The following is a 17,309-nucleotide window of genomic DNA, read 5'->3' on the forward strand; positions in this document are numbered from 1 at the left end:
CCTTGCCTGTTGCCACCTTCCCTTCTCTGCACCCCTGCATGGCTCCTCCCTCACCCCAAGAATCCTGATGCTTCAATTGCCCCTTCGTGTCTCTCATTCTCACCCCAAGCTGCTCCTTTCCGCCTCCACTGCATGGTTGATGGGGACATAGACATACAGGCAAAGAAACCTGCTTAGGTGCTCTTCGTGATCCCTCTGCCGTGAGATTATGTGCTTTTAACTGTGAGCTACCTAAGATGACAGTGTAGAGAAGGCCTGCTTTGAGCTCCTCATTTCTCTTTCGTCTGGCACTTTCTTTCCTTTTAACGGTATTTATTGATACCATAGGCTGCCGTGTGCCATGGTAATTACTAATGTATTAGTCCGTTTTCATGCTGCTGATAAAGATATACCCAAGACTGGGTAATTTATAAAGAAAAAGGTTTAATTGACTTGGTTTCATGTGGCTGGGGAGGCCTCACAATCATGGCAGAAGATGAAAGGCACATATTACATGGCAGCAGACAAGAGATAATGGAAGCCAAATGAAAGGGGTTTCCCCTTATAAAATCATCAGATCTCATGAGACTTATTCAGCTGCCCCCACAATTCAATAATCTCCCCCTGTATCCCTCCCACAACACGTAGGAATTATGGGAGCTACAATTCAAGATGAGATTTGGGTGGGGACACAGCCAAAGCGTATCAACCAATATGCGGTGGTGTTAGCCATTGTTAATGATGAAAAGAGCAAAGGTGGAAATGTTCAAAGCTCCAGCACCATGATCTCCAGACACATGTCCTTCCCCATCACTACCTAGCTGACAATTGCCAAAGAGCACCCATCACTTCTAATGTTTTCTGTTTGTCTTGTGCAGAAGTCAGGTTGTCAAAGGCTTCTGAGCCAAAGATTGAGACTTCTCTGAAAAAAAAAAGCATCTTAAAGTCAAGCCACATGATAAATTGGAGAGAGTATTAAATGCCACTATAAAACAAACCAAATAAGGTAAAAGACTTGGGTTGGGATGTTTAGGGCCTTGCCTGGCTACACAAGGCCTGTGTCCAGCAAACTCTCTTGGTGAATAAGACACTGGCCAGAAATGACCCCAAAGGCCTTGCTGATTCCCCAAATTAAAAATACTGTGGGTTTTAATATCCAACCCAAGCCTCCATTGGCCTAACATCTTTTCTAAGCTGCAACTAAGGTTATTATTTTTACACAGTCATTAAAACTAGAAGTCCACTCATAAAGAGAAGATCAAATTTGAAAGGAAATATAAAGTAAAAAAATCATGACTTCAAAACTTAATCATAATAATGCCAGGAGCCATTCCATCCCATTTCTGATTTATGCTTCCTACAAATAAAGATTGGTAAATTGAAAGTTTTTATTTGGCATTTATTGTGCATTTCGGAGGATTTGTAAATCTGGCATTTGATTTGTTGGCATTACGGCTGCCGTAGAGGACTTGTAAATCAGTTTTCTGATGTGGCAAATCAATTTTGTTTCAGAGGTGAAGCTCGGTGGCTAAATGAGATGGGGGTACAAAGAGATATAAATTTTGTGGGCTTCAGATGGGAGAGTGTCATGAGCAGGACCAAGGGAAGCCCTCCCTGCATCCTGGAGGAACCAAAGTCTCAAGGATTGCAGACCTTAGTTTATGGGTTGCAGACTATCTTCCATGGGCCAAAATATAGTCCATAAATGTGTTTTATATAACTCATAAAATGTTTTTGTTTTTAAATTTTGGATTAATGGTCATCCCTGGGAGAGTTCATGTAGAAATTCAAGTAGAAGTACTATCTCTTGAAAAAGCATCAGAAGTTCCTGCCCCTTGGCCTGTGAGTCCTCATGACAACAGCCAGCTGCAGTTGCAGAGCTGTGGCCTCCCTTACCTGAGGTGTGAGCCTCTAAGTCGGCCACAGTTCCTATGTGGCCTCTCACATCACCTTCTTGCCCCCTGGAAACATTTGAGCTCATGATCCTATTGTAGGCACTTGAACATTCTGAAGACTAAGTTTGGGAAACAAGCATACTAAAAAATTATTTGTTGTTTATCTGAAATTGAAATTTAGCTTGGCATCCTATAATTAATTATACCTGATAACCCTACTGTGGTAAGCAGAATTCTAAGGCGGCCCCTAAAGTGTCCACACACCTTATATATATGCTCTATATGATCCCCTCCCCTTGAGTGGGGCAAGACTATGACTATAATTAGGTTATATGACAAAAATGAAGACATTTTGCAAATGTAATTCAGGTCCCTAAAGGGGTGACTTTGAGCGAATCAAAAGGAAGATTATTCTGGGTGAGTGTGGCTTAATTGGGTGAGCCTTTCAAAGACACTGTTCTCTTCTTGAAGGAAAAGGTATAGAGTACAAGCGGTTGCTCTGCTGGTCCTGAAGAAGTAGACAGCCATGTGGAGAGAGAGCCAGTGGACGAGCCCATGTGACTACCCCTGAGTGCAGTCCCCAGGGACAACTAGGAAGAAATGGTAGTTCCAGTTACACAGCCTGACCAACACGTTGATTTCAGCCTTGTAAGGCCCTCAGAAGAGAGCCCAGTTGACTCATGCCCCTGGAAAGTGTGAGATAATAAACCGGTGGTGTTTTGAGCCTCTGAGTTTGTGGTAACTTATTAAACAACAATGGAAAACTAATACACACATCAAAGTCTGTCTTTTTCTTTGTCCTTTTGTAAATCAAGACAAGTTTCTTTGTCTTTTTTTTTTTTTTGAGATGGAGTCTTGCTGTGTTGCCCAGGCTGGAGTATGGTGGCGTGATCTTGGCTCACTGCAACCTCCACCTCCTGGGTTCAAGTGACTCTCCTGCCTCAGCTCTCCAAGTAGATGGGATTACAGATGCTGCCACCACTCCTGGCTAATTTTTGTATTTTTAATAGAGACAGGGTTTCACCATGGCCAGATTGGTCTTGAACTCCTGACCTCAGGTGATCCACCCACCTTGGCCTCCCAAAGTGCTGGGATTACAGGCGTGAGCCACTTTGTCTTCATTTAAAAATTTTTTAGTCACTTTTTGGTTATTCCAGAGATACTCATAAATCCCAGATGAGGGAAATGATAAGTCATTTTCTCTATTAACTAGGTGATGCTCAGGATTAGTTTTATTTTGAGAGTTCTGATGTGTTAACTACCAGCAAAACCCATGTTTTTGTCTATGCAGAGAAAATTTAATGTAAATAGTCACATGACAGCATAGGCTGGGGGTTAACCCGGGCTCCCTCAGTTCTCTCTTGGCATCTCTTGCCTTACTTCCTCTTCCCTTCATGGCCTCTCTTCCATCCTAGTAGACTTCTAACTTCTCTTTTTCGCCAACACTTATTTCTCCATCTTTTCTAATTTAAATTCCTAATCACAGGCATCTAATGGGATTGATCGCTAGTTCCTGAAACGTTTTTGTGCTAGGCCACATTAAAAAATCTGAGAAGTGGGACCTGAGAAATTAGGAGTTCTGGTTCTCTGTTGCAGTGTAACAAGCCATCCCAACACTCGTTTGTGACTCTGCAATTGGGCAGGGTTCAGTGAGTCCAGCTAATCTCTGCTTCACGGGGTATCAACCAAAATGATTCAAATGGGGCTGGAGGATCCATAGCCCAGTATCGGGAGAACCCGCTCCCGATGTTTAACGTGGGTTCTTTTCTATTTCCAAAGTGTCTCAGCTGGGTTGAGAAATAAAGGGAAAGAGCAGAAGAGAGAGAAATGTAAAGCTGGGTGTCCGGCAGAGACATCACATGTCGGCAGGATCCGTGATGTTCCCCGAGCTGTAAAACCAGCAAGTTTTTATTAGCGATTTTCAAAAGGGGAGGGAGTGCACGAATAGGGTGTGGGTCACAGAGATCACATACTTCACAAGGTAATAAAATATCACAAAGCAAGTGGAGGCAGGGCGAGATCACAGGACCACCGGATGAGGTGAAATTAAAATTGCTAATGAAGTTTCGGGCACACATTATTGTTGATAACATCTTATCAGGAAACAGGGTTTGAGAGCAGACAACCTGTCTGACCAAAATTTATTAGGCGGGAATTTTCTTCATCCTAATAAGCCTGGGAGCGCTACAGGAGACCGGAGCTTATTTCATCCCTTGGGCTTCCACCGTAAAAGACAGGACGCCTTAAAAGGGGCCGTCTATAAGCCTACCTTCAGGGCGCATTCTCTTTCCCAGGGATGTTCCTGGCTGAGAAAAAGAATTCAGCCATATTTCTCCTATTTGCTTTTGAAAGAGGAGAAATATAGCTCTGTTTCCGTCTGGCTCACCAGTGACCCGTTCAAAGTTACCTCTCTTGTTCCCTGAACATTGCTGTTATCCTGTTCTTTTTTTAAGATGCCCAGATTTCATATTGGTCAAACACACATGCTCTACAAACAATTTGTGCAGCTGACAAAATCACAGGGTCCTGAAGCGACATTCATCCTCCTCAGTTTACCAAGAAGATGACGGGATTAAGAGATTAAAGTAAAGACAGGCATAGGAAAACACAAGCGTATTGATTGGGGAAGTGATAAGCGTCCATGAAATCTTCACAATTTATGTTCTTCTGCCGCGGCTTCAGCCGGTCCCTCTGTTCAGAGTCCCTGACCTCCCACAGCAGCCCAGATGACTGACTCACATACCTGGAAGTTGGTACTGGCTGTTGGCTGGGAGCTCAGTGGAGGCTGCTGGCCAGGGGCCTAGGTTCCTTCCCACGTGAGCCTCTTTACATGGCTACTTGTGCTTCTCTGCAACATGGTGACTAGTATTTCAAAAGAGAGGAAGTAGAGGTTGCAACCTCAGAAGGCCTGGCTTTGGAAACTGATATTGTACCACTTCCACTATATTCTTTTGGCTAGGCAATCACAGCTTCGAGGAGAGGAGGCATAGACGACCTCCATCTTCTGTATAGGAGGGTGCCAAAGAATTTGCTGCCATATTTTTTAAATCAGAGTGTCTGAATTATCAACCTGTTATTTTACTGTGAGTCAGGTGATCATTTCTAGTTAAATTATCATGGCTGAGGAGTGATTATTTGGTACTGAATATGGCCCCTGCTATAAAGGCAAAAACACAGGCTGCATCCCTTTGTAAGGTATGTGATTGAGGTAATTTTCCATAGAAGGTATATTACTTTATTTTGTGCTGCTATAATAGGATACCTGAGACTAGGTAATTAATAATGGACAGAAATCTCTCTCCTCTGTCTCTCTGTCTCCAAAGTTTGTGCCATTGATATCAAGAATATCAACATATTCTTGATTTTAGTCACTTATCAATAATTGTGTTACAAATGAATTCTTCCAGTTGGGAATTTGTTGTTATTACTTTCTTTAAGATGTCTTTAATGAGTAAAAACATCTTAAACTTCTTCCCAAATTTTTTTCATGATATTCTCCAAACTTTTTAAATTGTTGTCCATCACAAATTTGTCCAAAACATTATTTTTCAGTCAACTGGCCATAAAGTTATATTTTAATCTTGATTTATATTTTCCTAATTACTATGGAGATTGAACATCTGTTTGTGTTTTTTTTTTTTTGCCTGTTGTATTTCTGCTCCTATTTTGTTCCTGTTCATACTTTTAAAATACATTTTTCATTAGGGTATTTTGTCTTTTTGTTTTGCATCTAAAGGAGCTATTTATTTATTTATTTATTTTAAAGATGGGGTTTCACCCTGTTGGCCAGGATGGTCTCGATCTCCTGATCTTGTGATCTGCCCACCTCAGCCTCCCAAAGTGCTAGAATTACAGGCATGAACCACCGTGCCCAGCCTAAAGGAACTTTTTATGTATTTTTAATATATTATTGATTCTAGTCACTTATCAATTAATTGTGTTACAAACTAATTCTTGCAGTTGGTAATTTGTTGTTTTACTTTCTTTAAGATGTCTTTAATGAGTAAAAATATCTTAAACGTCCTTTCAAATTTTTTACAATAAATAGGCATTTGTTTTAAAACAGGGAAAAATTTGTAAAATGTCCCAGGTGAAATATTTAATATACATTTCACTTTAAAAATGTGTGTGCATGTGTGTGTTTATTTGCAAGAACATATACAACCATATTGATACGTAGTATCAAAAATAAGGTTGTAAATATTATTAAATATCATCATACTTTTGTGTATTTAATGTTACACAATATTTACTGTCTGGAAATTAATAATGAGATTACTGAAATTTTAGAAAAAAATTGAAATCTAGCAAAGAAAGTAAAAAAAAAAAGACTGCTTTCTATATCAAAATAAGGTGATTCTAACACAGGCAAATAATTAGCTATATCTAATGCCTTATATAGTGAGGTCACGAACCATCATTTCAAGTATAAAACATGTAAATTGCCTTAATTTCTTAAAATACATAGCTCCAGAGAAGCCTTAGAAATAACATAATCATTGTCATTCGTTAGCATTATCATTATTGAATCAAAGAAGCTAAAGTTCAACACCAGGGCTTTATGATGAAAACTAACACAAAATAAATCACATCCACTGCTTGAGCCCCACTGTGATGAGACTGAGTAGAACTTTTTCCAGAGCCAGATACACAGCTTATTTATTTATTTATTTATTTATGACGGAGTTTTGCTCTGTCGCCCAGGCTGGAGTGCAGTGGCGCGATCTCGGCTCACTGCAAGCTCTGCCTCCCAGGTTCACGCCATTCTCCTGGCACAGCCTCCCAAGTAGCTGGGATTACAGGCACCCGCCACCATACCTGGCTAATTTTTTGTGTTTTTTTAGTAGAGACGGGGTTTCACTGTGTTGACCAGGATGGTCTCGATCTCCTGACCTCGTGATCTGCCCACCTCGGCCTCCCAAAGTGCTAGGATTACAGGCGTGAGCCACTGCGCCTGGCCAATACACAGCTTTTTAAAGGCCACAGTTAGGAAGCACACTTCTAAATTCATACTTGGAGAAACAAATGAATTTTTGAACAAATGAATTGGTAGGCTTAGAATTTCTGTCACCACTTAGGAGTATGATATGAAAATTTATAAAACTGATCACAACCCTTACATTACACGGTGGTATTGGGATAGGGTGTGTCAAAACTAATTTAGCACAAATTAGAACACATTGAATTCAGGATGTATTAGAACTTCACAGACTGGCCCTCATTGATTTTGTTGCTAAAAGGATAATAACTATATTGTATGTTTTAAAAAATATAACCATTGTTGAAAAGAAAAGATCAGGTAGGAGTTACAGATTTGACTTGAAATTTCTTATATAATGACAACTATTGCTTATGTAATCCATCAGAGTTTTAAAATGACTCTTGACTTCATAAATTCACTTCATACCCATGATAATCTTATGAAGCACAGAAGAATCATTAGTTCCAAGGAGGCAATCAAATCTCAGGAAGTGTACATTCCCGAAGAAACATAATGGGCAAGTGATAAAGCTAGGATCAACTCCAGATCATTTTTCTCCAAATTCAGTGTTTATTTTTTCTATCCGATAATGGAAACTAGGAAATATGGCCGATCAGTAATTGACTAAACTGCCAGGGATATCTGTTTTTTCTTTTTTTTTTTTTTTTTTGAGACGGAGTCTCGCTCTGTCGCCCAGGCTAGAGTGCAGTGGCCGGATCTCAGCTCACTGCAAGCTCCGCCTCCTGGGTTCACGCCATTCTCCGGCCTCAGCCTCCCGAGTAGCTGGGACTACAGGCGCCCGCCACCTCGCCCGGCTACTTTTTTGTATTTCTTAGTAGAGACGGGGTTTCACCGTGTTAGCCAGGATGGTCTCGATCTCCTGACCTCGTGATCCGCCCGTCTCGGCCTCCCAAAGTGCTGGGATTACAGGCTTGAGCCACCGCGCCCGGCCGGGATATCTGTTTTTTCATTTCCTTGATGTAGCTGAGACATTAATCAGTTTTATAAGAAATAATGCATTCCACTATGAAATTATTAAATGAGCTCCCCTCTTCCAGGGACAAAAAGAAGGGAGCAGTTCAGCTACTTGAAGAAACCAAATGGTATGTTGAGGCAAATTAAAACCAGAGAGTCAGTTGGAGAAGCCCAGAAGAGTAACACAGGTGTCAAAATACAGACACATCAGGGGAAAAGAATGCAAAGCTCCTGCCAGGGCTCTGTCTTAACCAAGCATCCAATTATCTTTTGGCTGCAAGGTAAGTGGAGTCAGGGGAAAGGCAATGTCACCAGATTAAATGAGGGATGTCTGGTTTTTCAGAGCCAGTTGGGGATGGGGTGAGGGAGGAAATGCAAAGTACATGAGTAAAGACTTCTGGTTGCTTGGGTCAGATGGTCTATGTAAGGAAGTGATGAATGATACAACTGAATACGGAAAGCAAAGGCCTTGAAAGATAGCAGGGGGGCCCTTGATAAAATATATTTTATATGGTTTACAGCTTAAAAAAATAGAAGAACAAGCATCATTCCTTCATTTAGTTATTCACTGAATAAACATAAATCCAGTGTTCAATGTTGGGAAATCAGAGATTAAAAACACTTATGTCGGCCAGGCATGGTGGCTCACACCTGTAATCCCAGCAGTTTGGGAGGCTGAGGCGGGCAGATCACCTGAGGCAGGAGTTTGAGACCAGCCTGGCTAACATGGTGAAACCCTGTCTCTACTAAAAATACAGAAGTTAGCAGGGCGTGGTGGCGGGTGCCTGGTAATCCCAGCTACACAGGAGGCCAGGGCAGGAGAATGGCTTGAACCCGGGAGGCAGAGGTTGCAGTGAGCTGAGAATGCACCACTGTACTCCAGCCTGGGTGACAGGGTGAGACTGTCTCAAACAAACAAAAAGAAACAAAAACACAAACACAAAAACAAAACAAAACAAAAAACACTTAGGTCATCCTGAGAGAGTTCCCAGTTTATGTGTAGTTGAGGAACCACATAAACAAAAACATTATAATGCATTGGGTTGAGTGCAATCATAGAAGGTTGTGGAAGCACCCACAAAGGCTTGCAGAAAGAGCTGATGTGTGAGCTGAGCCTTGAAGGGTGTCTAGGAGTTAGCAATGGGAAGAGAGTGGAAAGGATGCTCTCCTGGAAAGGGACTAGCAACCAAAAGACACTGCATGTGAGCAAGGGGGCCAAGAAAAAAGTCAGCACTATGAGAGGATGAAGAGGCAAATACAGGAGTTAGAAAAGTGCCTGTGAATAGGAATGAGATTTACTGCAAGCTTCTTGTCAGCCACAGAAGAAAGAGGAGTGTGACAAAGTTGCATCATCCTGATCCTCAGAAAGGGTGAACACTGGCTTCTCATGGACCCCAAATCGACACAGGCTTTTGATTAGGAAATACAGAGTTAAAAATGAACAATTTTTTAAAAAGGCAACAAACTGCTACTGAATAACCAATTATATTACCCCAAATCAGTTGGTATCATTGGAAAGGGGCACATTTGGCTTGAACCCAGATTATAAAATATCAGAGGGAAAGCATCAAAAAGCTTCAGGTTTCACCCAATTTAGGGAGCAAGTGACCAATTTAGAAGCTTTAATTTCTGGGACTTTAGGAATTCCATTGACCCAGCTATATTTCCTCTAAATAACATCAGAAGCCCCAATATAAAAACACAAAAGTGACAATGTCTTCAAGAAAATAAAGTAAGACCCATTAATTTTACACCTTGCTCAGACACCAAAACAAACAAACAAACAAAAAACAGAAAAATATTTTTGAATGTGTAGTCCTTGTGAATTTTTCTTGAAGAAACCACTGGAATATGTTTAGTCAACAAAGAGATGACTGGAGAATCCATAGCAAAAAAAAAAAAAAAAAAAGAAAGAAAAAAAACCCCACCCCATTAGGATTATACTGAGTAGAATAAAGACTAAATGAATAAGAGTATTTTAGCTACAAAACATAATACAAATGCTACATACATTACCAATGTAGAAACTATATAAATTACAATAGTTGAGAAAGAAGGATGAGAAAAAAATTAAGTGTAAGTGTGTTCTTATGTTCTTATCCTTTATAACCAGGAGTAAAAAGATATCATTTAAACATGATAATTTTTGGAAAGTCATTCAACTAAAATTGGTGAGTAGGGTAAGGGAAGATGTGGACATGTATCAATTTTATCACTATTATAGAAATTCAATTGACACTGTCTAAAGAAAGACAGCATTAAGTGTATTATGTTATTATAATTATGAAGAACTTATCCAGAAGATATACATTAAACCTTCCAAATGATCTGAAGAAATACAACACACACTGTATAGAGAAAAAGTTTTTTAAAAGTAGAGAAAATATATACAAACAGCAAGCATAACATGATGCCAATATTAAATGTATCTGATGTGGCAATAACTATAAATGGCTTAACTTCTATAATTTAAAAATACATCTGGGTTTGACCAGGCACAGTGGCTCATGCCTATAATAGGCTCACGCCTATAATCCCAGCACTTTGGAAGGCCAAGGCAGGCGGATCACGAGGTCAGGAGTTCAAGACCAGCCTGGTCAACATGGTGAAACCCCGTCTCTACTAAAGATACAAAAAAATTAGCTGGGCGTGGTGGCATGTGCCTGTATCCCAGCTACTTGGGAGGCTGAGGCAGGAGAATCGCTTGAACCCAGGAGGTGGAAGTTGCAGTGAGCCAAGATCATACCATTGCACTCCAGCCTAGATGACAGAGCGAGACTCCCATCTTAAAAAAAAAAAAAAAATCTGGATTTTACAAAGCAAAATTCAATTATATGCTGAGAAAAAAAACCAAAAAAACAAAAAAACAAAAAAAACCCAACTAATTTAAAGCAAAGAGTGATTGAAAATATAAGAATTAAGAAAGGCATACCAGGAAAAAAAATGGATAAGTAAAAATAAGAGCAGAAAGTAATTCATGTAAACAATTGTTGAACTAAAAAAAAAAACCTTTTTTTGTGTGTGTGTTTTTTCATTTTTTTTTTTTTTCTGAGACAGAGTCTCACTCTGTCATTCAGGCTGGAGTGCAGTGGCGCCATCTTAGCTCACTGCAACCTCCACCTCCCAGTTTCAAACAACTCTCCTGCCTCAGGCTCCTGAGTAGCTAGGATTACAGGCATGCACCACCACACCCGGCTAATTTTTGTATTTTTAGTAGAGACAGGGTTTCACCATGTTGGCCAGGCTGGTCTCGAACTCCTGACCTGGTGACCCGCCCACCTTGGCCTCCCAAAGTGCTGGGATTATAGGCGTGAGCCACCATGCCCGGCCAGAATAAACTGTTTTTAAGGGAGGAACAACAAGGTAAACTCTATCAGATAACCAACTCAGGAAAAACAGAGAGAACATACAAATTAGATCATAAGAGGCAAACCACTACTGACAAAAGAAATTGAAAATATGAGACTACTTTGCTTTTTGCAAATAAATTGGAAAGCAGAATAAAATGAGTAATGATAATGAAGGATTATCTAGGAATACATAGATTACTAAAACTGACCTATAAGAAATAAAACATCTGAAAAGATCAAATTCCCTAAGTTGCTCATGTTTGCATACACACACACACACACACACACACATATTAAGAGCAGAACTGGATTCCAGTTTTTAGGGTCTCAATACTTAAAAATTTTGTTGTTCTCTTCATAAATAAATATTAAAATATTGAAATAAAAATAGCAAAGTGAGGCTGGGTGAGATGGCTCACGCTTGTAATACCAGCACTTTGGGAGGCTGAGGCAGGTGGATCACCTGAGGTCAGGAGTTCAAGACCAGCCTGGTCAACATGAAGAAACCCCGTCTATACTAGAAATACAAAAAATTAGCCAGGCGTGGTAGCGTGTGCCTGTAATCTCAGCTAGTTGGGAGACTGAGGCAGGAGAATTGCTTGAACCCAGGAGGCGGAAGTTGCAGTGAGCCAAGATCACAACACCGTACTCCAGCCTGGGCAACAGAGCAAGACTCTGTCTCAAAAAAAAAAAAAAAAAAAAAAAAAGCAAAGTTAATGTTTTTTTGGAAAGAAGATATAAAAAAGGATAAATTACAAGCAAAATAGTAAACCCAAATGCAAATATTGCAAAACTCAGGTAAATAATGTAGTATTTTTATTAAACAATACATCCATACTGTACTTTTGCAACAGTTTTTGGCGGCATACTTTGTTATCTCTTCATATGATAATGCTTTTTGAGCATCATTTTCTATAGAAAGATGAGAAAGGCGATTTGGTCTTTCCTCTAGGAATATTAATTCAAATTTTTAAATTATTGTCTCTTAGAGTTTTCTTTTTAGCTTCACAACTCATTACTGATAATATAAAAGTATTTTAGGATTATTGGCAAGTTTGGGAAAACCACCGTATTTTTTCCTATATGAGATATGTATTTTGAAGTATTTTAAGTTTTCTTATGCAATGACTAATCTTAAGTACTGTTTGAATTTATATCGCTCATTACCTAGAGCAATTTAAAGCATTTTAAAATTTCTTCTGTGTTGCATTGAACTGCATAACTGTGTAATCAAATTACTCATAAGCAACATGCATTGACATATTGATAAATATGTGTGGTTTTGTCACTGGAATACTTGTTTATTCAGGCTCTTTGAGTTTTGGGTAGTAATCTGGCATGCCATTTGTCTGGAATTGCTCAACTTTGCTAAGGTTCTATTCAATACATAGGGACACAAAAGCAGACAAATGCCATTCTACTTCACATACAGATGTATTTGCTGTTTTGAGTATTGCTGCAGATTTGTGCCCTACGTAGGAGAATTTTAAGTTCTATTTTGTGCAGTTTGATTTTTTAAAGTGTGATGCTTTTTTAAGTGAATATGCTACATTGTTGAGGATTTTTCTTTCAGGGGTAATCTTCCATTTTGACTGGTATTGGTTGAAAACAAGTTCATTGCTTACACATTTACGTGTGTGACAATTGAATTTTTTTTTCCTTTTTACAGATTACATTCTGATTCCCTATACTTCAAACTTGGTTTCTCTTTCACCCGGGATACTTGCAGAGCCGGGCACCACTCATGTGATAATGCCAGGTGAGGAAATACCCTGGGGAGTAGGAGTACTTTGGAAGCCAAGACTACACACCAAATCTGGCAACAGAAAATAACAAAACACAGAAGTTGGTTGACTATGGTTGATTGAAAACCGTAGTGTTTGTGCGTGTGCGTTGTATCCTGTTAAAATCAAACTAAATGTATATCAGACTGAACTTTCCTATTGCAGGCTGGATTCTCTAGAAGCAGATGCTGGGAGGCTATTTCGGGTGCAAGGTGTTTGTTAGGAATCAACAGCTGTGATGGGAAGGAGGGGACACAGGATCGCACAAAGGAAGACATCAACAGTGCTGTAGAGAGCCCTCCAGACGGTAGCATTTGTCAGAGTATTCTCCATTGGGCTGAAATGCCTGGGCATTCCTGTTCTTCTCACTCAATCACCACGTGAGGGGGCTGCCCTGGCAAGGGTAACATAGTCAGCAGGGAGGCTCTCCCCAAAGGAGCCGGCAGCTGCAGACTGCTGACCACACTTCCTGCAGGTGAGATGCAACTCCTTTCTTAAAGGGGGATTTGAGCGGCCTAGTTTCAAGTCTACCACGTTCCCTTTAGCCAGAGCCCCAAAAATGTCTGCAGTCCCTCCAGCGCCACCTGACAGAAACAGAAGGCTAATGTAGAAATTAGCATGGAGATAGTGGCCTAAGCCAATTGTGACTAAAACATCTCACTTTACAGATTTCACAAAAGCTTATGATCATGTGGACAAATTGCTAGGGCCCTTTCAGGGACTTATTAGGATCCCATGCAAGGGGCCCTGAAGCTTAAGTTCACTAGCATCCACTAAACCTGGGAGTATAGTCAAAGTGTTACATCCCTCAAAGCAACCACCCCAGATGATTTCACAGAATAATTCCACCAAACCTTTAAGGACGAGGGTAATCCAATGTGACCTAAACTGTTCCAGAACGCAGAAGTATAAAGCAGTTTTTGAAATTCTCCTTTTTGAATTTAGCATAATATTGAAACCTAAACCATAAATAAAGAGAAAAAAAAAAGTAAATTGCAGAACAAACTAATTTACCTGTATTGATAACAAACAGAATCCAGAATGCATTAAATAAGTAATACTATAATCAAGGGGGTCTTAATCCCAGTGTATTGAAATGTTAGGGAATCCATGCATGTAATTCATCAGGGAAACAGATCAAAAGAAAAAATTATATAATTATTTCTAAAGCTACTGAAAAGGTATTGGATAAAATTCAATAGTTCACTTTAATAAAACTTTAATAAAAAGATAAATGCTTATTTATATGACATATAACTATATGAATATATATTTTAAATGTACCTTAATCTGAAAATCAACATCATGCCTAATGAAGAAACAACAGACTCATTAAATTCAATTTCAACAGAATTTTTTGGGGGAATCTAGATAAGTTGAGTATAAAATTAATATGGAAATTAGGCAACCAGAGAGAGTTAAAACAATGCTAGAAAAGAAGAACGATTAAGGGAATCTAGGTTTTCCATTTATTAAAACATGTTATACATCTACACTAATTAAAGCAATGTGGTATTGCTCTATGCATGCACAGACAGGTCAGTGAAATATACCAGAAAGAGCAGAATATAAACGCAAATATGTATGAGAACTTAATATATGAAAAAGGGATAAAACCAACTTCAAAAAATGGAGTTGGGAAAATGGGGTAGCCATCTGAAAAAAATATATATCTTGCTGGCTCCTGACCTCACCCACACTTGAAAATAAGCTCCATATTTTTAAAAGATTCAATACAAATTGAAACCATAAAATACTAGAAGAAAATATGGAAGAATTTTTTAAAATTAATCTTGGAGAAACGAAGTCATTTCCTAGAACACAAAACCAACATGAAACATAAATTTAACCACATAAATGTAAAAATAGAATTCCACAAAGAAAAAAATAAGCATAAATTCAAAGACAAAGCACAAATTAGGGGCAAATATTTGCAACTCAGACTGCAAGTATAGAAATTATCTATTTAATTGAGAGAATCTACAAATCAACATAAAAGAGATAAAAACACCTAAAAGAAAAATAGGCAAAACAGTTTATAAAATAGGAAATACAAATGGTTTTTACACATATAAAAAGATGCTCAGCCTAATAATAAAAGAAATGCAAATTAGAACTACAATGAGGTATCACTTTTTGCCTATCGAATTGGTAAAGTTAAGAACATTTAATAACATTCTGTGCCAGCATGGTGTGTGGGGAAATAGAAACTCTCCTGTAATGGGAAGTCATCGCACATCCTCCTTGGAGGGCAATTTGACAATATTGATTGACTTCACAAGTGTCTGTCTCCTGTAATCCAGCAATTCTACTTCTAGAAATTTATCCTCTTAATACAAAATGGTTAAATATCTGCATTTGTATATGGTCCAATGTAACACTTGAAAATGATCAAAGTAATGAGTGTGCCAAGAAATCATGCAATAGAAGTAAGCAAAGTGTCCATCAATAGGGGATTGGATAAATATGTTATGGCACATCCTTTCCGTGGAAGACCGTGCAGATACGTCTTTTTAAATATTTTGATTTATACTGGTGTGAAATGATTCCATGTTATATTATTTAATTAGCAAAATAGTATGCATAGTGTGGTTTCATTTGAGTAAAATATAAAAAAGAATACCTTTATGTATATTTTCCTGTATATGCAAAATTTTTCCTTGCATGATACATAAAGAAATTATTATATTGGTTGCCTTTAGGAAGGAAATCTAGGTAGCTGGGGGCAGAGATGCAGAGATACTCCTCTAACTTTTGCAAAAACGAAAATTGCAAATAAAGAAATATGCTAAGACATGAACCTTGATAATATGGAAATTTGATTTTTGGTTATATAGACATAGAGTAGTTACACTGGATGCTAAGCATAGTTCTGAGTTTCAGGTGGCAGCAGAAAATAAAATGGACACATTCCCTGCCCTCTAGTGATGATATTCTAATAGGGGTAGAAAGACAGTACATGAAGAAGCTTATAAACATCAAGAAGTAACAAATGCCATGAATGGAAATAGAGAGGAAATATGCAGGGTGGTCAGAGAAGGTCTCTCTAGTAAGAAGGTAGAGCAAAAGCCTCAAGGAGGTTAGGGTTCTGATATAGTTTGGCTTTATGTCCCCAATCCAAATTGTGATCTCCATGTGTCGAGGGAAGGATCTGGTGGGAGGTAATTGGATCATGGTGACGGTTTCCCCTATGCTGTTCTTGTGATAGTGAGTTCTCATGAGATCTGATGGTTTAAAAGTGTGTGTCTTCCTTCACTCTCTCTCTTCTGCCACCTTGTGAAGAAGGTACTTGCTTCTCCTTCACCTTCTGGCATGATTATGTTTCCTGAGGCCTCCCCAGCCATGCAGAGCAGTGATTCAATTAAACCTCGTTTCTTTGTAAATGGCCCAGTCTCAGGCATGTCTTTATAGCAGCGTGAGAATGGATTAACCCAGGTGCCATCAGAATCCATGTGGGGAAGATCCTTCCAGACAGAGAGAAAGCAAATGCTGAAACCCTGAAGCATGAGTCTCAGGAGTGTTTGAGAAACAGCAGAGACCAGTGGGGCTGGAGAGGGTAATGGGGATGATAGGAGCTCAGAGCAGAATGTTGATGGGGGGAAATCATGTTGGTCTGTAGGCCAGAGTAAGGATATTAAATTAATAGTCATCTCCACTCTAATTTCAGCTCTTAACAAGGAACAAAGTTTGATGGAGAACAAAATGCAAAGATCAGGAGGACCCAGAGCCCAGAAAGGAATATAGAGAGGGAATCCCTGGGAAGAGAAGAGGGCACAGCACTGAGAGGTAAGGGTTGAAAGGAATGAACTTCGCTGTATCTTTTGAAAAGTGACCGGAGCACTTGAAGATGGTCAAGGAGCGCCTTAGACCAGGACTCAAATGTTTAAATGGCAGTTAAATGAACATGGAATTAGACCTACTATGTATATTCACACTGATATCAGCCCCTACATAATCAATTGGTTTTTATGTCATCTTTTCTAGAAGTCAAAATTTTTAACTAACAAGAGATCCTTGATGCTCACCTCCTCCAGATAAACACTGGGGATCTTTATTGATTTTGAGAGTCTCACTCAGCTGAACACATATTGTAAACCCTTTTATAGATCCTAAGTGTTTATTGGATAAGGACTAGGACCTTTTCAAGTATGTTATCAACAGTCTTATGAGAAGTCTTTCTGAAGTTTGCTAACTTGTAGCCATGGGTCTCTCCTATGCTGAACAATGAAATGTCTTATCTTCCCTACATATGTGTCTCGAGGCTCTGTCACTCCTGTGGAAAACAAGGCAACTATTGGAGGGATATGGATTAAACTCAGGTATAAAAGGAAACTTCTAAAATTTT

At 39.1% G+C, this 17,309-nt stretch overlaps 1 long non-coding RNA gene across 1 annotated transcript in view; it reads left to right on the top strand.

Annotated features, from left to right (window-relative positions):
* Positions 1 to 7,783: 7,783 nt before the first annotated feature.
* LOC110743370 overlaps positions 7,784 to 17,309 on the top strand; it is a 169,621-nt gene continuing 160,095 nt past the window's right edge. The window contains exons 1-3 of the long non-coding RNA XR_004182582.1: positions 7,784 to 8,111; positions 12,850 to 12,939; positions 16,632 to 16,750. This is a non-coding gene — a long non-coding RNA (uncharacterized LOC110743370). The remainder of the gene's footprint in view (positions 8,112 to 12,849; positions 12,940 to 16,631; positions 16,751 to 17,309) is intronic.

Source organism: Papio anubis, chromosome 3 (assembly GCF_008728515.1).
Source record: "Papio anubis isolate 15944 chromosome 3, Panubis1.0, whole genome shotgun sequence".
NCBI classification, from domain to species: Eukaryota; Metazoa; Chordata; class Mammalia; order Primates; family Cercopithecidae; genus Papio; species Papio anubis.